Genomic DNA, 23,886 nt, shown 5'->3' on the forward strand with positions numbered 1-23,886 from the left:
TAATGGTTGCTCATGAGGAAAAGTGGCCTTTGGGCAGAACATGGGTGCCCTAGTCCTGTTCTGCACCATTGAGAGCAGTTGCGTTTTCAAACACAGAGACACCTTTAGCAGCAGGAAGACATTCGTATCGTAGAAAAGGATTATAACTGTTGAGTGACAAAGTGTTACTTTGAATCTTGGAATAAAATAAAATATTAAAAGGAATGTGTGTGTGTGTGTGTGTGTGAGAGAGAGAGAGAGAGAGAGAGAGAGAGAGAGAGAGAGAGAGAGAGGAATTTGCTGCCAAGGAGTGTGGTGGAGTCTCCTTCTTTGGAGGTCTTTAAGCGGAGGCTTCACAGCCATCTGTCAGGAATGCTTTGATGGTGTTTCCTGCTTGGCAGGGGGTTGGACTGGATGGCCCTCGTGGTCTCTTCCAACTCTATGATTCTATGAGAGAGAGAGAACTTCAGCAGTCCTTTGGGGGATCTATATAAGTCTTAGGTATACATGGCAAATGCACAAATTCCTTTGCTTGCAACCAAAATTCTTGTTTGTCCTGTGCAGATATAGCTATATGTTGTTGTTGTTGTTGTTTTAATGCAGTACTGTATTTTTAAAAAGAACCCCAGAAATGTATTGCTTTTTCTCTCTGCCGTGACTCTCTTCCAAGAACAGGGTTTTTTGGGGGGACAGCTGTTCTCCCACAAACTGCACAACAGAACTCACACGCATACTATGGTACAGGAAAGTAGGAAGGAATCGGGGAGGGCTGGACTCTGCAGCTCATTACAGACATCCGCACTTGGAGGGGAAAACACTCAGTTACTATCTTAAATTAGCAGAGGTAATGATAGCAATAGCCCCTTATCATCTGCCTGCTCGCAAATGGATTACTTAAAGAGAATGGGTGGTAATGAGCAATTTCTGTGAGGGATTATGGCTTTATGCTCTCCTCGAATGTGACATTTCAGTTTGCAGAGCCCAAGCCAGACAGCCTTGGGAAACGACACATCTCCTAGCAGAGTAAGGCTGCTAAGACACTAATAGAAATGCTATGCTATACATCACGGGCTAATTCTGAGCAAGGGACGTGGCAGGGTCACTGCGGCTTGCCCTTGGAGCTCCCAAGGCGCTGTTGATACTGAGAGCCAAATGAGGCAATAGGCAATGGGAAATAAGGGGAGGGGAAAGCTGGCCAAGTGGACAGAGAGTGGCTTTTTTAAGAATAGAAAAGAAAAGAAATTCAAAGAGCAAAGTGAAAGGCAATGCTAAAGCATACCCTCTATGTCCCACAGTTGATCACAATGGTGGCACACTATTACAGGTCCCCCATGGACCAGAAGAACGACTTCTGTCCATGAGAGCTGAGTCTTGTAGCTCCAACTCTGTGGAACTCCTTCCCACAAGAAGTCAGCCAGGCGTTGTTCCTGCTGAGCTTCAGGTGCCCTTCCTACAACCATTTAGTTTCGAGAGGCCTTTGCATCATGAATGCTTCTCCGATTTTTTTTCTGGTGTTTTTGTTCCAAATTTCTGAGGTTTTAAATTTTTTTTAGGTTTACTTTATGTTTTAAATTGTGCATATTGTGTGCTTGAGCTGCCAAGGAGGGGGTGCATATGACCTATAATTACAATGAAAGCTAGAGATGGAACTTCAGAGGATGGAACTTGTCTCACAATTTGCATTTTGGAGCAATAATGAACTTTTGTGACATCACTGCTTCCCTTCCACTGTATTTAACATGATATGATATCTCTTCTATGCTGGGTTGCTATAGCATCCGATCATATATATATATATATAATATTATATTGTTGCACGCCCTCCCCCCCCCCCCCAAATTGTTTTGAGTGTCTTGTGAGATTCCAGGTGCTCCAGGCACTTAACACAAAGTTCGGTTTCCCTGGACTGAGGGACAGCAGAGACTGTGGTATCTTTAGGATATCTGGTTTATATGCACATATATAAACCCTGAATCTAAGGTGGAAGGGCTCACAGCATTAACATCCCAAGAATGTCTTGCTTCTCCCATAGCCACAACCTTGGATTTCAGGAGAAATCAGGCATGACTCTCTCAGCTGCCCAGCCTGCTTCTAGCTCTCACCCACAACTCTCTGGGCTTTGTCCTTCTCATTAACAGCCAGGTGAGGAAGGGGAGTCCCATCCATTGGTTCTCTAGCACAGAACCATTTTCTTTGTTTCCTTAATGGCCCATACTTAGGGGGCTTTTATGCCCCTTACCTGGCTGATTCAACAATCGAATCCTTGCTGGATCCAAGATTTAGAAGGGTCTCACCCTAACTCCCGCCCCCAGCAAACTCAAAACAATACGCATTTCCCACTCTCTAGCCCGTCATTGTGACATCTTTATCATGCCATGCCCTTTCATGTTATCTTGCTCTTATCTTTCTTAAAGAGGACAGCCCTAGACGTGGTCTCTTGAAAGGCTTTAGCAAGGACAGAGTTAGCACACCACACTCCAAACCCTAAATCAGCAGCCAGTGTCTCTCTTTATCAATGCCTCTTTTTTTTTACTGGTTGTGTGCAGAGTATGTGTGCTTTTTATCTTGTACACAATCTCCCAAAACACCCCACACCTTAGAAGGCACAGGCGCTGGCAAGTTACTTTCCTAATAAAAGAGAACGTAATGTTTCATGCCAGCCCAATCTCCAAGCTGCAAGAGATTCCAGGGCATTCTACGCACTTAACTGGGGTTCATGTTTCCTTCACAATGAGGCACAGTGGAGACTGCGGTGTCTTTAGGATATATGGTTTATTTACACATATATACAGCCTGAGCATATGGTGGAGGGGTTCGCAACATTAATACACCAAGAGGGCTCTTGCTTCCCCCATACCCGCAAGCCTTGGATTCAAACAGAAATCAAACGCCACTGTGTCTCCCACGGCCCCCAGCTTTCTGCTCCCCCCACTCACTCACATTACTCCACTCGCTGCCCTCAACTCAGTGGGGACAGGGACCTTACCCATTTGTCATCTCGCACAGTGCCCCTTCCTTTGTTCCCTATCACCAGGAGGCTAGCTTGGCTATTCCAGGAATTAGAAAGGAGTCCAGGCATTCACTCTAACCCCACCCCTACCCCAAACTCATAACAGTAATTAAAGTGTGTGTCAGATTGAATTCATTATGGCCCTTTCCCTCTCTCGGCCATGTATGGGTATTGATTTCACCAGTGGCTTGGGAGTCGTGTAGTTTGATACCTTCTTCTTCATATTAACCAGACCTCTGCATACATACCGTTCAAAAAGGACCCCAGGAGTATACCTTCAATCATCTTCGATTCCACAAGGCTGAGTTCCTATGGCATTGGGTCAGAATACAAACTTACAGCAAATTGAGACAGTGCTTGCATGAGGAAGGCGGTTTTTAAACATGATTTGCAAAGAGCATGACAGGGGCATCTTCCCTGAGTATAATTTTGGATAAAGCAGAAACACGGTCCATAAATCCCATTGCTCGGAGGATAATGTGGCATCAGTTATGTAGATGGATGGCTGTGTTTGTGTGTGCTTTAGGTTTAACCAGTCAGCATTCTGTGCCCAATGAGCATGCTCAGTCCTTGATGGGCTCTGTAATCAGTCAGCATTCTGTGTCCACTGAGCATGCTCAGTCCTCAATGGGCTCTGCAATCAGTCAGCATTCTGTGCCCACTGAGCATGCTCAGTCCTCAATGGGCTCTATGCTGATTTTTGTCTCTCCATGTGGGGACCTTTACTGTGTAGGATGGATGCAATTGTGCCCAGTGCCAGCTACATTAAATGTCTTCATTGGCCAGCTCTCTGCCACCTCAGGGGATACTGAAGAATAGCTTATCAATATGAAACAGGAAGTGACCGACCCAATGAGATGGGTATTTTCTACCTAAATATATTATTATACAGTAGGTTGTGGATGGGGGCGGGCGGTTTAGTCTAGATGTCATCTTTGGGGAAGTCCCCCTCCCCTGGCCAAACAGCCTGTGGTTTTATACCAATAAGATTGGATTCTGTAGAGGAAGAGACTGATTTGAATGGTCAAGCCACTAAAGAGAACAGCTGGAGATGTTTCCAGAAGGCAGGCTTCCTCACTGACTGGATGTGATGTAATTGAGGAGTGTAAAAGATAGCTTAGAGCAAGGGCCATGGCGTTGTGTTGGAGTTAGGAGACCCAGAGGCTTGAATCCAAAGCTAAGGCCTTGCCACATAGAAACCAAATGGAGGAAAAGGATCTGCTAGGCTGGCAATTCTGTGAGCCCTCCCAACTTAAGCTCATCATATATCAATCCTTCACAGAGAACTCTGGGAACTGTGGCTCTGTGGGGCGAAAAGGGGCCTCGTAACAACTCTCAGCACCCTTAACAAATGATAATATCCCAGGATAAACAGCCACGACTGTTTAAATTGGTGTCACAGTGCTTTGAATGCATGGTACGGATGTGGCCGCAGCCCCAGGCAGCAGCATCTTCTGTAGTTTCAACTGCAAGAGAAGCAGTGCTGGCCAGCTCATCTCAAGCCAACCCTGGAAGGACCACACACTCCCTTGCAAACTCCCTTAATCTTTAAGAAGCAATGCTTGCCTTTCTCTCTGGGGAGCTTTGCTTTAAAAATTCAGAAGAAACCTGGAGCTATTCTTTTTTTTTAAAAAAAAGCATGTCTACTGTTTCGGCTTCTAAACTAACAAACTGCGAGCTTCATTTACAAATGGAAATGTTAGCTGTTCTCTGAACACACAGGCAGGCATCGGGTTCTGCAAGGCCAAAGCCAGCTGTAATTCCTCGTTAGAGGATTGACGATGCAGCTGAGAAAGGAGACCGGCGTTTTGCCTGCAGTGCTTACCAATGAAATGAGCAATAATTTATACAGATTATGCAGGCGATTCATTCCCATGGGGTGAACTGGTGCATAGGTGGTTTGTCAGCTGCATGCAAACTGTCCTCAATGGATCAAGAACTTTGGTTATATATCCTGTTGTACTGATGAGTCATGCTAATAATCAAGGTATATTAAGCTTTCTTTTTTTTTAATAATAATAATAATCTGGCACAGCCTAAGGCTAAAAGATGCTGAATGCCTTTTAGTCTAGACTGCGTCACTTGCGAATTTCATTACTGCAGCAGAAATCACAGGAGCCCTATCCTTAAATCAAAGTTAAGTTCTAGTCAGTGCTTTCGTCTAGCTAGGAGGCAGGTGTGCAGGGAAGCAGCTGTCTTCACTAGATGAGGGACAGCCTGCACAAACAGGCACTGCACACACAGGTCCTCCGCTGGTTCACCTGACAGCCCAGGGAGTGCATAGTCTGAGCCAGCAGAGTGGTTTGCAATCCTTATGAACTACCTGTGGAGAGCTGTCAACCTTCCTTTTTTTTATTGCATTGGGAAATGGCCATAGCTGTCAACTTTCCCTTTTTTTGCAATGGGAAACAGCGCTGGAATAAGGGAATTTCCCGCAAAAAAGGGAAAGTTGACAGCTATATACCTGTGGGCATGTGCAGCATCTGGGCTTTGCCTGTGTAGCCCCAGCCAGGAAATCTACACTCTGTCAATCAGCTGTTCTTCAGGGGACATAACTGAAATAATTATTTCCTGCCCACAGCTGATTTTTCTGACAGGGCCGCACAGGTACATTTCAGGATGCCCTGCTTCCACCCAGTTGGATCAGAGGGAAGGTAAGCAAGCCATTTATTTTACCAACATGAAAAATGCAGAATCCGGCTTAAGCGCCGGTTGTAAAAGTCCAGCCAAGACCAGAGAGGCTTCACACATTATCTGGGTCCAGAGTGAGCAGCTGTGTAAAGGTGTTCCTATTTTTTACATGCACTTTACATAGCACATACCCCGCAAGTGTCCCAGATAAAAAAGCAGGCCATCCCGTTTTTCTTATGCAAGGGCACAGCGGCCATTTTGGATGCCGTGATCTAGCAAGCACGGCCCCGAAGAAAGCGCGTCTTTTGGGTTCTGTGAACTCACGCGGGTCACATGACTCACACGGGAGTGAAAATGCAAAATCCCTGTTTTGGGACTTAAAATGTTGGAGGGTGCATAGTATTACAATCAAGGGACACAGCAGGGGGAGACAGGTTTACCCTTGTCCCCGTGTCAGTTCCTTTTCAAACAGGAAGCACAAATCACATGCACTTTCCTCCCCCATCCAATCAAAACCCCATTTTGAAATGAATAAGGTGGCAGGGCACACATCACTAAAAACACGTGCCTTGTTTTGCCAGGTATCAGCAGGTGGCGCTGTTGCACATCATCTCCAAAATTCTTAATCTTCATTCAACAACAGAAAGGAGGAGGAGGAGGGAGGGAGGGAAGAAGGAATACCGGTACTATGCCGACTGCAATTCTAACTTCAACAGGGTATTTTTATTTTTATTTTAAAGAGGGACAGAGGAAGTAGAGCATCAGGAGTGCTTGCCTTCTTTCACTCCTTTAGAGGCTGCAGTACTGAAATGAGAAATCCCCAGTGCTGCTGCTGGGTATGTAAATCTTTATGAAAATCAGCGTAACACACCCAGCCGAATAAGCTATTGTGAATAATCTATTGCCTGTCTCGTTATATCATACTCGACTCCCAGTCTGCAAAGCCTAGGAAACAAATGTTTTACTTATCCACACGCATAGAGAAATCAAATACAGAATATACCCTATAGCCTTAACTCTAATGCTTTCCCCTTATATAGCTAATGTAGATGTAACCCCCCCTCCCATTCTTTTGCAGAAGAGCCTTCCAGCTCTACAGCAGCACTGCCATGAAAAAGAGTGCGGCCAGCATAGCACAGTGGCCTCCGAGCATCGATTTGGGGTGTGGGTAAATCCAGACTCAAAAGTTCATTGTGGGGCATTGGTGCACAGAAAAGCTGTAGGGCTAAATTATTTCTCTGACCTCCTTGGAAGAGAGGGCAAGGTGCTAATAAGGAACACTCCTCTGATACAGATTCAGTTGGCGTTTTCTATATTCACCTTAAACGTTTGCTGAAAATTTCTCTTTGCTGCCAGGCTTATGCAAACATTATTATTTTTTTGGCGGGGGGGGGGGGAATCATATTCTGCAATACGTGGTGATTTGCTTGCTTGCTTTTTTTTAAAGAGGTAAGTTTTGTGCCATATAGAATTGTGCATATATACGTTTTGTGCATATATAATTGTGGTAAACTTTTGTGTTTTTAAAAATGAAATTGCAACGTGTAAGTATTTTATAAATTGAATGCTTGGTGATTTTTATTTTGCAAACCGCCCCGTGATCGTCAGATGAAGGGTGTTGTAGAAATTTAATAAATACCATATTTTTTGCTCCATAGGGCGCATCGGACCATAGGGTGCACCTCGTTTTTAGTGGAGGAAACAAGAAAAAAATATTTTTCTGGTTTTCCTCTTCTAAAAGCCCTGTTTTTTTGAGGATCAGCTAAAAGTTTTGCAGCTTTTTTGCAAATGGAAAAACCCTGGGTTTTTGAGGATCAGCTCAAAGTTTTGCAGCTTTTTTGCAAAGGGAAAAACCCTGTTTTTTTGAGGATCAGCTAAATTTTTTGCAGCTTTTTTTGCAAAGGGGGAAAAGCAAAGCTCCTTTTGCAAAGGGGGGGAAAGCAAAGAGGAAAATCCCCATTTTTATGGGGTTCAACTCACATTTCTGCAGCTTCTAAAGGAAAGGGAGCTTTTTCTACAGTTTCCAGACAGATAATCTAATCAGCCAGTCGCTGGGGAAACAAACAACCTCCCTCTACAGCACATTCAACAATTGAGGGCGGGGCTGAAAGGGAGCCAGGACTCTTATCTCTCTCCTGATCTCTTGCTGATCAGCTGCTGAGCGGGGTCCTTTCAACACTCCCTTTTCTCTTTGTAAAATAAAAAGCATGATCCTCTTTTGGCCCCTGGGCAATTCAGCTCCAGGGACCACCATTCACTCCATAAGACGCACAGGTATTTCCCCTTACTTTTTAGGAGGAAAAAAGTGCATCTTATGGAGCGAAAAATATGGTAAATGAAATGAATGAATGAAAATATAGCAAACCTCCACATGCTCAGCTGCTTCCGACATTGTAGTTTTGCAATCTGTGTTGTTCTGTTGGGTATTTAATATGCCTTTAATGACACAGCAGTGTGCTTACATGCATGCTTTACTCTGGATGATGTTTCTATGCATGCTTCATGCCATCTATCGATACTGAACATGTTCAGAGGTATAAACAGGCCTCCGATGTCTCCAATGACCACAGAGGGAAGCGTTTATCCTGCTGCCTGTATAAAAGACAGGTGGGAGCTACTCACAGGTGCTTTGCAATTTGTGGATACCTGATGCACTGAATGTAATGATCTGCCTGAGTCCTGTGTGGGCATATCAACTAAACGCAGCCTACTATCTTGTAACCAGGTGAAGGGAAGGACATAAATACTACAAATGAATTAATTAACAGTGCAATGCAATCCTGTACATATCTACCCAGAAGTAAGTCCAACTGAGTGCTGTGGGACTTAGAAAGTTAAAAACAGCATCATCTCATATTTACAGTTGTTTCTATTATAGTGCACGTAAATAAACAGTAACATCCCCTTTTTTGCTTTTATTGTGGTTTCATAGTATTTTAATTAGGCAACTGAATTTTATTTTACATTTTTATTTGTGAAGTGTCCCAGGATAATTTTTTTTGTAAAAAAGGGTAGCATTTTAAATAAACTTAAACTAATAAACAAAAATGGAGATGGTCTGTGACCCTCAGTTGTGTTTTCCAAAATTTACCCTTCACTTTCATAGTCTGGAGCTGCTGTTTTTGTTTTTATTTAGAGCGTTTGTACATTTCTAAAGTGTAGGAGGAATGCAGAGAGAGAGAGAGAGAGAAAGAGAAGTTTGAAAGATAACTTTGAATAGCGGCTGTAATCGTTTCCAGGAAAACAACTGTTTTGCTATTGCTTATGTCCTACAATCTCAAATAAGGTATAATGCTTTGGGGACCCCTAGGATTCAACCACATAGTGGCTTTAGGAAGTGATATAGGAGTAAAAACCAAGCAACGAAACTTTGTGCAAAGTATTGAGAGAAATCCGTCAGCTGTTAATTTTTGCTGTGTGTTTCGACAGTCTTAATTTTAGCAACTTCAAAGCAAGAAGCCTTTCAAAGGCATAAGTGATGTTAGCGAAAGTCTTTCTCAATTTGCCTCAATCAAAGCAGCAATCAGTAAACTGCTAATCACTTATGTGTCAGGGCGACAGATACTATGGCAATCAGAACTTGCAGGCACCGAGAGACAAAGGTGCGTGAAGGACATGGAAGCGATTGGCCTCTGGGAGACGGGATGTGGATAAGCTACCATTGACCTCAAGGACAGATACTCCAGCAACAAGAACAGCAGAGGTAAGGGTAGTGATCCTCAGGGATGGCGAGGCTTTTCCTGTGAGTTAGGGACTGCAGTAGCACTCTGCGGATGTGGTAGCAACTTCTTCTGCACGATGCATCTGGGCTTTGATCCTGCAAAGTAAAATATTTGGGCTACAGTTGCATTGGATGGGGTGGAGGAACGCCTGGCTTTTGCCAACAAAAAGCTTACCTACAAGTGAGGATGAGTGACTTCCCTGAGAAAACCTTGTGAGGACAGCTGAAAGTAAACAAGTGAGCAGATGGGTGTATCTCTGCTGCCCCCCATCTCAAACAAACGAAACCTTACACTTCTAATAAGGGAAAGGAGGGTCACCAGTGATGGGAAGAGCTTCCAAGGGAGAGGGGAGTCACACTTTTCCAGAACAGGGAGTGCCGAGGAAAAGGTGCCCCAAAAGAAAAGGCCTCGGAACCAGTTTGTGCTTACATGAATGAGCAGGGACTGCCTCTGACCTTACTTCAATTCAGAAAGCATTCGGGAAGAGAGATTCCTTTTAATACACAGGACCCAGGCCCAGCCCACCCATCAGGCAAGTTGAGGCGATTGCCTCAGAAGGCAGGATCCACAATGGAAGCAACAGCTCCTTGGAGGTTGGATCTGCCTCTTTTACAGTGGCCTCTCAGCGAATAGGAAGCACCACTGGTCTTCTCCCACCCTTGTTCCCAATGTAGGTCTGTATTCCTTCTTTATTCCTGATGTAGATCTTCACTCACCCTTTCTTCCCTGGCAGGGGGAGCATTTTGTGGTTCGCCTCAGGTGCCAAAATGTCTTGCGCCAGCCCTGCTGAGGCCTTTTTGTGCTATATACACTATAGGGCCAGGGCAATATTATAAAACTATGTTGGTTTTTTTGTTTCTCGTCCTTCGATATTTTAAATTGTAGTGCTGAAGGCTTTCCTCCCCTCACCCTGGTCCGTGAGACTTTAGGCACAACAAGTTTTGTTTGCATATAATTCTCCGCACGCTAGCTTGATCTGGTTAGCAAGAGCTGCTAGGAGCTATATGCTCACATGTTGTGATGATAGATGAATTAGGGTATGTTCACATAGCTCTGACCCCTGTCTGGGTTGGAGATTTCTTGCCATGTAAGCAAGATCCTCAGGCCATGTTAGGATCCCACCCTGTATGCCTGAGACACACGCACACCCCAGCATTAGGGGGTGAAACCTTTGCTATGCCAGAGGCCTCTGACTCTTTCTGGAATGGCTCCAGAACTGCTGGCCCGGCGTTCATTCTGAAAAAGGCTCCCTCCCCTGCTTGGCATCCAGCATTCTGGTCTGGCAACAACATCCTTTGTTTAAGCAGCTGTCCGCCTCCATCAGCATCTTGTAGAAGAACCTCATTTCTCTGATGAAATTAGGAATGTCCTGTTCCATCATCATCATCATCACCATCAGTTTTACTATTTATACCCCACCAATCTGACTGGGATGCCCCAGCCATTCTGGGTGGCTTCCAACCTATATGAAAACATAATAAAACATTGTACATTTTAAAAACTTCCCTTTACACACAGCTGCCTTCAGATGGCTCAGGGGTCGGATAACTGACTGGAAGGCTGCACTTGTAACCTTGCCTACCTGGGAGTAAAGCCTGTTACATTCACTAGGATTTATTTCTGAGTAGACCGCAGTTGGGCTTGGCTGTAAGTTTATATATCTATGTGGTGACCTATTTGGTGACTCCAACTCCCATAAGCCCCAGCCAGCATGATTGGCGGGCAGGGACAATGGGGTTATTTGGAGGATCACAGGCATCACCCAGCTATTAATCCCCTGATGTTGCCATGATGTCAGGGGAAGCACACAGCCAAAGGAAGCAGGGCATGTAGAACATTGAATATGAACCAGAGCATGTGTCATTTACTTCCTACAGGAAGATGCCCAAATCACCTGATCAGCGTGCTGGAGAAACCAAGGAAGTCCTTTCTCATGTTGCCATATATAGGGCTGTATCTTACTCAGAGTAGACCTATTGAAATTAATGGCTGTGGACCAGAGGAGGGCAACCAAAATGGTCAAAGGTCTGGAAACGATGCCTTATGAGGAGCGGCTTAGGGAGCTGGGTATGTTTAGCCTGGAGAAGAGAAGGTTAAGGGGTGATATGATAGCCATGTTCAAATATAGCAAAGGATGTCATATAAAGGAGGGTGAAAGGTTGTTTTCTGCTGCTCCAGAGAAGTGGACACGGGGCAATGGATTCAAACTACAAGAAAGAAGATTCCACCTAAACATTAGGAAGAACTTCCTGACAGTGAGAGCTGTTCGACAGTGGAATTTGCTGCCAAGGAGTGTGGTGGAGTCTCCTTCTTTGGAGGTCTTTAAGCGGAGGCTTGACAGCCATCTGTCAGGAATGCTTTGATGGTGTTTCCTGCTTGGCAGGGGGTTGGACTGGATGGCCCCTGTGGTCTCTTCCAACTCAATATTCTATGGTTCATTAATTTCCGTTGGTCTACTCTGAGTAGAATTGGTGCAGGATGCAACCCACTGTCAGCACCCTAGGTCCTCATAAAGTGGTGTGTGTGTGTGTTTAAATGTAAGTCAAATTGAGACACTTGTGCAAAGCAACCAATAAGCTTAATAAATAAATACTGGCAGTTTTCTTGGACCAGTTTTTTTAAAAACATGGGCACAAAATGTGTTATTCTACTATACAGATGTTTCTCATCCTAGACATTTTCCGTCAATTAATCAAACATGGGTATCGGGCTTCATTCAAGCCCATGGGTTTACGGCATGCATTTTTCATCTGGGAAAAAAAATGTCCTGAATGCCTTTAATTCCCTCCTTTATTAACTGATAGTTTCCACATCAAGGTAAAGGCGTCTCTCATACAAACATGGGCTCCATCTGGATGCAATGCCTCCGATATGCTTCAGGGACTCTGTCTGACAATATTCCTTTTGAAGGTGAGGACGGAACTGGAGGGGAATGTAGGACTCCTGTTCATGAATCCTGAAATGCTTCCTTTATGCTGCTCGGTTGTGATTTTAAAATGCATTAGCTCTTACCCCAAAAATAAATTTGAATGTGGAATTAATCAAAGTTCTTCTGGTGTTGCCCAGCCAGATGCATGCCTTTTGCATCTGTGAGAACCTATAGCTTTACAGGGAAAATGGTTCTCCCCACAACCCAGTCTCCAAGCAACGAGGGGTGTTAGCGCATAGGCTGGGTTTCCTTAGAACTGTGGTGGGAGACCTCAGCCCCGCAGGCCATTTCCCCAAAGCCCTGCCCATCAGGTGTGGGGCAGGTATGGCTGCAAAGAAACATCAGGGGCCTCAGGCTGTGTTCACATTACCGACTACACACACAACAAGGTCATTCTTCTTCTCAATTCAGACTGAAGCTGGTTTGGGGAGGTGGGAACAAATCAAGCATAGTGCAGGCATGCAGCCCCACTGACACGCATCCTACGGCCATGTTTATGCACATCGCTGTGAAATAAATAAAGGATCTGAACTTGTGAAATCGTGCCAAAACAGCACAAAAAAGTGGGAGAGAGCTGGAGAGTTGGGGGAAAACAGCTTGCACTGTCGCTCTGATTGTCTCGTTGCCCCCATTCACCCTCCTATGCTTTCTTCTTCCTGGACAGCAAAGTGTCCTCAGCCCCTCTGTCCACCTGCCCGTCATTTGCTTGTCAATTTTGTCCTTTGGGCAAGATCCAAGAGTCCCTCTGCCCTCCTATCACCATTGCCCTCTCCCTCGCCACCCTAAACAAGCAGGCGGCAACATTATTTCCTGGGGGTGGGGATGAAAAAGAAGCCAACTCCAGCAACTTCCAAGACTAACAGGTCCTGCAGCGGTGTGGGGCACCCAGCCACCGACCCACTGGACCCCCCCCCCAGCTCAATATTTTTGGTCACTGGAGGCAAGCAGGATGCATGCATGCAAAGGTGCATCCCTCCCGGGGAAGGCTGGTGGGATAGACAGGATCTACTGAGAGATCTCTCTCTCAACAGTGGCTTCCCTACAAGACATGGTTTCATGTACATGCATAGAGGCCAGGAACGTAACCCTGTGTAAGTGGGATGGACACACACACGCACACCCCTGTATTTCATATGAAAAAATAGGATAGATGTGAATTGTGGCTAATATCATGTGCACCCTGCTTCCCAAACCAGCAATGGGACCATGTCGGATGCAGAGTAAATGGGAGTGCACACACAGCCTTAAAAGTATGTTCCCAACTGTTCATTGGCAATTGGGGCTTATATTCGATTTTTAATTTAAAAAATTGGTGCCAAATGCAAGCTCCGATGGAGTTGTTTTTACACAGGAACTCTCAACTGGAACTCTTGTGTGGAGATGACTCCTAATGGAGAGCCAGTGTGGTGTAGTGGTTAGGAACGGTAGACTCGTAATCTGGGGAACCAGGTTCACATCCCCGCTCCTCCACATGCAGCTGCTGGGTGACCTTGGGCTAGTCACACTTCTCTCTGAAGTCTCTCAGCCTCACTCACCTCACAGAGTGTTTGTTGTGGGGAGGAAGGGAAAGGAGATTGTGAGCCACTTTGAGACTCCTTAGGGTAGTGATAAAGTGGGATATGAAATCCAAACTCCTCCTCCTCCTCCTCCTCCTCCTCCTCCTCCTCCTCCTCCTCCTCCTCTTCTTCTTCTTCTTCTTCTTCTTCTTCTTCTTCCGGAATCAAGGCTTCCAGCCACCATCAATCAACAAATTGGCACAGGCTGCAAGCCCTGCTTCCTTTGGCTGTGTGCTTCCCCTCACATCATGGCAACATCAGGGGATTAATAGCTGGGTGATGCCTGTGATCCTCCAAGTAACCCCATTGTCCCTGCCCACCAACCATGCTGGCTGGGGCTTATGAGAGTTGGAGTCCAGCAACATCTGGAAAGCCATAGGTTCCTCACCCCCTTATATGTAATATTGCCCTGGATATAAGAGGGATGGTTTTTGCAGCAGTCAGGAATGAGATGCCCTTGCTGAGACGACTCTCTCATTCTTTGCTAAAGAAATAAATAGCTTAAAGTGTCCAGTGCCTGCCTCTGACTTCATCTGACAGCATGAAGGGGAACAAGGAAGCACAGATTGCGATCCATATGTTGTGTGTAACTAATTTGTACTGCATTGTCACTCGAGGCACAGAAGGCCAAAGCTGCTCACTGGCGTAGATCAGCCCAAGACCAGTGAAATCAAAGGCAATGCTCCTATTTTCACCAAGGAAAGATTTGGCCCCATGTCAAAAGGGAGACTCTGCCTTCCTTGACCCCCCCCCCTTAGGTTTCCAGTTACTGTAAACAAAACCCAGCTCCAGCCCAAATTACAAAACTGTGTTTGGGCGGTACGAGCAGTGCATTTTATGCTAGCTCTTTCTCTGAGAAGTCACCCCCCCCCCAATGCAGGATGGCAAGACGATATTTATCTCTTCAAAGAGCAGAGCCCATTAGAACAAAACTGAAGGTTGACCAGTCAACAGCCAAAGCAGCGCAGCCTGATGAAATAAACAGCCCGCCCTACCATTCCTTCTGCATAACACTCAAAGCAGCATTAAAAGCTTTATCTCAGGAAGGAACTGCAGGCACCAAATGAAAATCAGATGCAATATTTTGTAGGCTGAAGGGCATATCCCTGTCCAGATGCACTGAGAATTAAGTACACAAACAGAAGAGAAAAAAACACAATTTGGTTCTGTACTGCACTTTTCACAGTCAAGCTATATTCCCCAGGAGGTTTGCAAAGAAATGTGTTAGTTACTGGCTGCACAGTGGATGGAAACATACTCAAGATATGTACAGAGGTTTGGGGCTCTGCAGAGGAGGGATATCAGCTGCTTATTCACTGTTCCTGCCGATGAGTGCTATGGGCAACTTTCAGCGGGAGAGATACTAGAGGAAAGGCAACAGTTTTCATTAGTCCCCAGCCCCCCTATTGCCTTATCTGCTTGCACATTGTTGTAGAAATGTTGGTGATTCACAGGTGTGGTTTTATTTTCCCCCTAGCAGAAGCAGAGGTGGTGTGTGTGTACATGTGTGCTAAAGAGCTCCTCGGAATTTTGTTGCATACAGTTAAATTACATTAACCAAATTAGATGGGATCTCAAATGGTTCGGATAATACTTTCTGACAGAACCAGTTGTGTTGGTGTGCTGCAGCTCAAGACAGCTGCTACCCACCCACACGCAAGACAGCTGGTGCAAGAAAACGGCCTATCTGCATCTTCCCATGTCCCTCACCCTTGCGCCAACGCAGGAAGCACAGTAATGGGAGAAATAGATGGATGGATGATAGACAGATCAGATTTATACAGTGCAGAGGCCTCTGTGTGAATGGTGAGAACAGGTATACAGTGATGTCCAAGCATAAGGGGGCATGGAAACCAACTGTGGCCACGACTGCATTGTACACCTTCCAATTCCACTTTAACGTGAATGTTTTTAACCATTCCCAAAGTGATCTAACAATCCTCCCTCCCAGTGAATTCTGGGAATTATAGCCCTGTGAGGGGAACAGGGGTCCCCTAAGAACTCTCAGCCCCCTTAACAAACTGCAGCTCCCAGGATTCTTTTTTTATTGTTGTTTAAAAATTCATTTACTGTTATTTTGTATTACTGTACAAGGTAAGTTTTGTACATTTATGCAATTCCTCATAATATATCACATTTACACAATTTTCCATATATATTATATTCATAACCTTATACATATACTTAGTCATGTACATATACATTGTATATTCTTCACTTCCCAGTTTTATTTTCCTTATATTCCACCCTCCCCCTTAACCCTGTGACTTCCCTCCACCCAACTGTGACTTCCTTATTGATTTTATATTACCTTCATATTGAGATTATTTTTCTGTCATAATTTTATATTTACCTATTGTATTTTGATTTATTTTAACTTTGTGAACTCAGTCTATACATATCAATAATTTTTTATTAATGCCTCTTTTATTCATATATTCGTCAAAGCTCCCAGGATTCTTTGGGGGAAGCCATGGCCTTTTAAAGTGGTATGATACTGCTTTAAATGCATAGTACAAATAGGTCTTTTTTCCCCCCTACAGAGCAGATGCCCTTCCTTATCTTCTGCTCTCCACCTCTTGACCTCTCTCCAGGGTGAAGAACGAGTTCCTCTGTGCCCTCTCCATTTCCCACCCAAATAAGGACTGCAAGCTTCCCTTTCCTTAAAAAGACTTCCACGTCAAGACAAGTGAAATATACTCGGAGTCCTGTAGTGGTTTCATGCTCTTTATTGCAGCTTGTAAAACAGTGAGCAGTGACTGAAACTTTCCCCCAAAAAGTCTGCTATATATACACAATGTGTGGGCCCCGCCTGATTGGCTAATTACGGGCTGCTCCTGTAGGCCAATCAGGTTGCGGATTCACTTCTTCCAGGAGCCTGATTGGCTGCTCCTGTAGGCCAATTAGTTCAGTACATAACACCAAGATTCTGGTGGTCCACAAAAAAGTGTCAGCAAGCTGTGCAGGAAAGGCAGGAGAGGGTGGGCAGGTGCACACACCCAATAATGCTGGGCACTGTAGTTCTCCCCTCACAGAGCTGCAATCCCCAGAACTCTCAACAAACTACAGTTCCCAGCATTCTTTGGGGGCAACGTGTTTTGAATGTGCCTTAAAGCTTTGTGCAACCAAATCCGGATGGATGCTGGATAGAGAGGTCATCGGGAGGAGGCCTGCAGAAGTCCAGCTCAGTAACGGTCTAGCTGGAGAAAGAGAGCTCCTCCTCTTTCTACCTTCTCAAAAGAACCCAACTTGCTCGCTTTCAGAGTCTGACAGGTGAAAATAGAGCTATCAGAAAGGCAATGAAGAGAGTGAAACCCCAATGCAATAAGCTGCAAATTGATCAGCTGTAGTTATGGAAACCAAGCCATGAAGTTATAATCCTATCAGACAATGGGGGAGCGTTTTCAGCTTCCACCATGGGCTAGCACTGGTTTCAGCAATGACTCTTGCTCCCAGCTATTTCGTGAGATACTGATATCCCAGTCGATACTGTAATCAGAGAAATCCCCATTCCAAGCACTCTTCAAGACTGCATTTATAAGGTGTAACGCGTGATGGAGACAAATGGCGCAGGCAAACCTTTGCCTTGCTTCTCCATCATTTACAAAAATGGAAAGCACCGAAAATATTACAGGGTGGCATCCAGTTGTGTCTGTCTGTGAATGCAACAGATTTGCGCAGTGGGGCTTCCCTGTTCCTCTTTTCCCCTCTCTGTCCCCCCACCGATCTAGAGGAATGCAAAACCAGAAACAGATTTTGGGTAGGGGTGGGAGAAAGCACAAGGAATTGGAGGAGGAAGTCCTGCTGCAGGTGGAAGCCTGTATGTGCAATGCTAGGTGTCACACTGTACCTTTTCTCTTGAACATTTGGGATAACGGCACAGCTCAACAATAAAGCACAAGCTTCGAAAGCTAAAGGTTTGAGGTTCCATCTGGAGCATCACTAGGTAAGGTGAAGAAATACTATTGTCTGAACACCCTGGACAGTAGCTACTGCCAGTTAGTGTAATTTTAATAATAATATTAATAATAACCCAGCCAGATGGGCGGGGTATAAATAATAAGTTGTTGTTGTTACAGTATTATCACCCCACCCATCTGGCTGGGTTTCAATTGTAGACGCAACTGAGCTAAGTGTGACTTCGTACGAATCAGCCTCCCCTGATCAAGTGGGTTTCAAGAAATCAAAATCAGTAAATAACCGGTGTGCGCAGGACGTCTTTCCGTTCAGCCGCAACTACATATGTTGTGAAGTTGCGACATGCAGCAGCAGCTTCCCAACATCTGCAGTTGCGGCAAAAGAGACACTTGCTTTTATTACACTGTACGATATAACAGCCATGCTGTTTCCATTATAGCGGCTCTGTCTTCCAAAGTTTCGTATGATCTGAGGAAGACGGGGGTGGGTGGTGGGTGGGACCTTTGCTATTCCAAGTATGTAGAATGAAAGTTGCATCCTCCTGCCGAAACGCAGGCAGTTGAGTCTGAGTGTGCAGAGTGCATCAAGGAAAGCAGAGAGCAAAGTTTGATGGCCAGTATTGCTAAGATACACACACACCTCTGTCGGGTGCTGGTGTTTCTCCTCCTTTGTTTGCTTGCGTGTGCCCCAATGTCTGCAGTACCTTCTCAACCTGTACATTATTCGTACAGCAATAGATTGTTTATTGTATAAGGAGCTTTGGGGAGCAGAACTGCCAGGTATATATTTGCAAAAACAAATCAGTGATAAATGCATCCAGATGTTTCCAGGGCCTTCTCTCTCCACCTAGAGCACGATCAGGGCACCTTTCTCAGTTGGAGGGCATCACTCCCTTCTGCGCAGTCTGCTGGAAGGCGCATCATACTGGTGGCGGGTGAGGCCAAAGCCAAAGGGGGCATAACAATGACTGTAAGTTTCACCTTTGTATAGGAGGCAGGTTTCTACAAGAGGCTGCATCTGGGAAAGAAAGAGTCTTTATTAGAGTTCAAAGAAACATTCCAGCTCGGCAGAAAGAGGTTACAAAGCAGGGCTTGTGAGGAATGTGGCATAGCTGCAGGAGGAGCGGCCTATACAGAGTCCCAAGGGCCAGACAAAGAGGTTCAGGGGCCACAGCCAGGCCCCAGGCATGAGATTCTCCATCCCTGTCCTAAAGGGAGCTCAGACCTGATAGGATTTCCCCCCCATGGCTTTTCCACTTCATTTTATTTTTTAAAAAATTATATACAACTTGGTTAAGGGGGGGGCGCTGCTACTGAAAAACCTCCAAGCAGTTTACAGCAACATAAAATAAATTATCAAAATTATCAACGAAAACAGGTTAAAAACACTCTAAAGACCATTAAAATAAACAATAGCTCAAGAGAGATAAAGCACGTGTTTAGGGAAGTTTTTAATGCTCAATTTTTTTAATTGTGTTTTTGATATTCTGTTAGGAGCTGCCTAGAGTGGCTGGGGAAACCTAGCCAGATGGGCGGGGTAGGTATAAATAAATAAATAATTTTTCATGTCTGGACATTCTTGCCTAAACAGAATTTTTTTAAGCAGGTGACAAAAAGAAAGAAAAAAGTGACGGTGCCTGCCTGGTGTCAACAGGCAGGCAGTTTGCTGCCACACTAAAATATTGATTCCTTATATATGTAAGATGTTTCAAGACAGGAAGCTGTCCAAAACTAACCATTGGTCCATCTGTTGTCAACGCTGACTGGCATCAGCTCTCCAGGGTTTCAGACAGGAGCCTCTCCCAGCCCTGTTGCCACACGCCAGCAGATGTCCCCAAAGAACTCAAGAATGAAAACGGGGGCAATTATACAGCAACATCCAAAACAGCTAATGTCAGGGAATCCATCCAGGTCCAAAACATAATCCAGAGGCCATGTCAGGCAGCAGCCCAAAATCAACAGCAGGAATCCCATTCTACTGCAGGCAGCTAGGCTCCCAGGAACCAAAAGCCTGTGTTGTCTCCAACAACTGGAAAGCTTGAGAGGGACACCTAATATACTCAGCCTCCCAGGCCACACCCCAGCCAAAGCTGACAACGGTGAAGGTGAATCAGGGACTCCCTGCTCTCAAGGAGACCCACGATCTCAAGCAGTCACACAGCTCTGGATCTGTAAATGTGCCCTGCATCATAGCTCCACAACCCAGTCAGTCCAAATGACCATGAAATGCGAAACGTACAGTCTGTGGCAATCCCATTAAAGCTTAAATATATTTAAGATGAGGACATGCAACACACACAGCAGAAGTAACTGGCGATTTCACAGGTATCCATGCTTTGCTATGTTAGTTAACAGCACCTGTAGTGAGACAAGAACCACACCTCTGTCCAAGCCAACTTTTAAAAACAAATGGGTCTCCACCAACTGGCGAAAACTGATTAATGTTGTGGCCCAAGGGGAGGGAGTTCCATAACTGTGGGGCCACCACCGAGAAGGCCTTTTTCCAGGCGCATGCACAACAAGCAACACTCCTTGGAGGGGTCACGAGTAGAGACATAATGCCCCGCTATGAAGTTATTTACAAGGGCTGTGTACACACCATACATTTAAAGCACATGGCTTCTCCCAAAGAATCCTGGGAACTGTAGTTTATTAAGAGTGCTAGCAGCTGTGGCTCTGTGAAGTACAGTTGCCAGTATTCTCTGTGGGAGGTCACAGGCCTTATATGTATGGCATATACACAGCTGTTTTAATATGTTGGAAGCCACTTATTATTATTATTATTATTATTATTATTATTATTATTATTATTAACAACAACACAGTGACAACAGAGGTCTAGACAAAGCCTCTGATTATTTAGCGGCTTTTACTGCATGCTTCCCCTATGCAGTTAATTCTTGTTTATGAAAATATTTTTTTTAAAAAAAAAAACAATCCCTAAAGGATGGAATAAACTCTGAGGCCAATATCTCATAAAACATAAGGCATAAACAAACCCCAGGAAGACACTTGGTGCAGCACTTGGTTTTGCTTCAGCACAGCAACGTTTCCTATAAAGTAGCGGGAATAAAAATACATTATGAAAGAACTGCTGTCACTCAGGAAGAATGCACGTGCAAGAGGCGCCCGAGAAGTTGAGCCGAGGGTGCTGAAAGCACCCCGGGGGGATATTTAATGAGCAAACACACTCACAATCTGCCTCGCAAAAGACTTTCAATTCTGGCATCACCAAAGAGCTAGACTTGATAATTGGAAGTTTAATGTGATGTGAGCTAAACTTCAGAATTGGGGAAGAGAGTTGATGTTCTCTTCTAAGAACATCAACAAAATAAAGGAAATCTTTTGTACTTTCGCTCGCTGATTTGTACTGTCACACGCTAGAATGGGGAGCTCATAGGCCAGGTGAAAATCCTATGCATGCATCAGACATATCGGTGTTATCGATGGCCATGAAAATTTGCTTTTGATTGGGGTGGGAAATCTAAATGCGGACCTCCAGGTATTTGGCCCTCAAGACTGTCCCCAGGCCACTTCCCTGGACTTAGGCACTTGGTTTTGCTGAGGCAAAAGCAACTGGGATTCACAAGTGGGGAGAATGCTCTTGTGCGGGTGTCTTGCTTGTGGGCTTTCCATTGGGATCTGGTTGCTGGCTGTGAGAGCAGGATGCAGGACTAGGTGGGCCTGATCCAGGAGGGGTCTTCTTGTGTCCTTATCAATATCATGCTCAACTGCTCCTCGTCCTAACTGAGAAGGTGGGTGCAGTAAAAAGGAAAGCTTACAGTCATCATTATGGCTGAATTGCAACTAATCACCAAACTTAAAACCATGGAGAAACCTGGTCTGAACAAAGACATTGGATTCTTATCTCATTATACATAACAAAGCTATCTTTAGCCATCTCACCCCTTGCCTTTCCCTGCAAGACTAATTGCAGCCGTTAAGAGTCGTCAACAGGTTTTCCACACCATTCCCACCACCCTTCTGAGTAATACCCCTCCCCACTCCCTCACTGTATTTAAGGATCTGGTGACTTCAGTTTCAGTGTATCTGAAGAAGTGTGCATGCACACGAAAGCTCATACCAAGAACAAACTCAGTTGGTCTCTAAGGTGCTACTGGAAAGAATTTTCTATTTTGTTTTGACTATGGCAGACCAGCACGGCTACCCACCTGTAACTGAGTCATCATTATTGTTGGGTTTCACTTTGATTGAAAGTGATAGGAGAAGGGTCTGAGCCTTGGGGCATGTGAGGTCTTGTTAGGGCTGAGCTGCCAGAGGTCAACCAGGAATTGTGCCTCTATTCCAAACCTGCTGCACCTTGCAACCGATCTGATTTCCGCATTAAAGTCTTTGGCGGAAACCGAGCTGGGAGTCTGAGTTCTTTGTCCGGCAACGAGGACAAGAGCACCACCACCCTCCCTGTCCTTTTGCCCCTCTCCTTCTCTCTCCTGGTAAATAACAGCAGCTCAGTCACCTAGAAGCCACCCCAGCCGATGACGCATCTCTTAATAATGGCAGAATACAAATCTAGTTAACAAAAACAAATACTCCTTCCTCCAGCAATCAGTCAACAAAGCGAAAAGCAAAATGACTGATGCATACACACACACACACACACACACACACACGCAAGTAGACCAAAAAGAACTATCTCAGCAATCGTGTTGTTGTTAAAATATTCTGAATAATGAAGCTACCTGCGAGTTTGATTCATTACCCAGAGATTTCTAAAGTGAGAAAACAGCATGCAGCAGCAGTACCGCCATGCTGTTTACAAAACAAATATGATCAGAGAGGTTGGTGCTGCTTGGTGGTTAAAAACTGTTGGAACATTTGTTGTTCAGTCGTTCAGTCATGTCCGACTCTTCATGACCCCATGGGCCAGAGCACGCCAGGCACGCCTATCCTTCACTGCCTCTCGCAGTTTGGCCAAACTCATGTTAGTAGCTTTGAGAACACTGTCCAACCATCTCATCCTCTGTCGTCCCCTTCTCCTTGTGCCCTCCATCTTTCCCAACATCAGGGTCTTTTCTAGAGAGTCTTCTCTTCTCATGAGGTGGCCAAAGTACTGGAGCCTCAACTTCAGGATCTGTCCTTCTAGTGAGCACTCAGGGCTGATTTCTTTGAGAATGGATAGGTTTGATCCTCTTGCAGTCCATGGTACTCTCAAGAGTCTCCTCCAGCACCATAATTCAAAAGCATCAATTCGGAACATAGCACTCATCAAACTATTCAGAAAATGTACGTGGCCCCTTCTGGACTTTACCACTTCGCAAGGTGGGGGTGTTAATATGCATCTCTCTCCCTTGCTAGTGGAAAGTTAGCATGTTACGCTACCTGTCTCCTTATCAGTGATGTTCTCTACAGGATGTACTGTTGCATTGACGAAGAACCAAGTTTGTGCCTCCCATAAGCATTTTCAAGTGGTAAAGGCCACAGTCAATCTGCCCTGAGTTGCCAGGGCATTTCAACAATGGATACCACCTTGACTGTGAGTCTTGGAAGACCTGCTCCCTGCCTTGCAGGACTTTTCCCACCTGGCCTGGGAGGGGAGGGACCTGACTGACTCCAGCTACAAAAACTAAGGTTGATGAACAGACTCCTGTGCTGGAATGTTGTTTGGGTTTTTGTTGTTGGAGGGTAGGTGTTGTTATTGCTGTTATTGGTATTGCTTTTTATATATTTCTTTTTAGATCTTATTATGATTTATGCGCTACCAGCATGAGTTTGACCAAACTGCGGGAGGCAGTGGAAGACAGGAGTGCCTGGCGTGCTCTGGTCCATGGGGTCACAAAGTGTCAGACACGACTAAACGACTAAACAACAACAACAATGATTTATGCAGAAATTATTCAGTTTGGTAGTGTACTTTCTGATGGCTTTTATTTATTGTTTATGACTACTTTTGCTATGTTTGTAATTATGCAAATATTTTCATGCTGCAAGTAAGTCCCAGTGAGAAGAGTGGGATTTGTTTGAGTCAATCTCTATGGGCCTGTACTTTTATATTAGTCATTATTGGATATAGAAACGCCCTGCTATTAAAACACACACATATATAACAATTACTCATTAAACAGTGCCCTTGCTTAATTTGATCCAGGTCTGTTTTCAATCACAATTACCTCCTTCTGGAACC

The sequence above is a fragment of the Lacerta agilis genome, chromosome 2 (assembly GCF_009819535.1).
Source record: "Lacerta agilis isolate rLacAgi1 chromosome 2, rLacAgi1.pri, whole genome shotgun sequence".
NCBI classification, from domain to species: Eukaryota; Metazoa; Chordata; class Lepidosauria; order Squamata; family Lacertidae; genus Lacerta; species Lacerta agilis.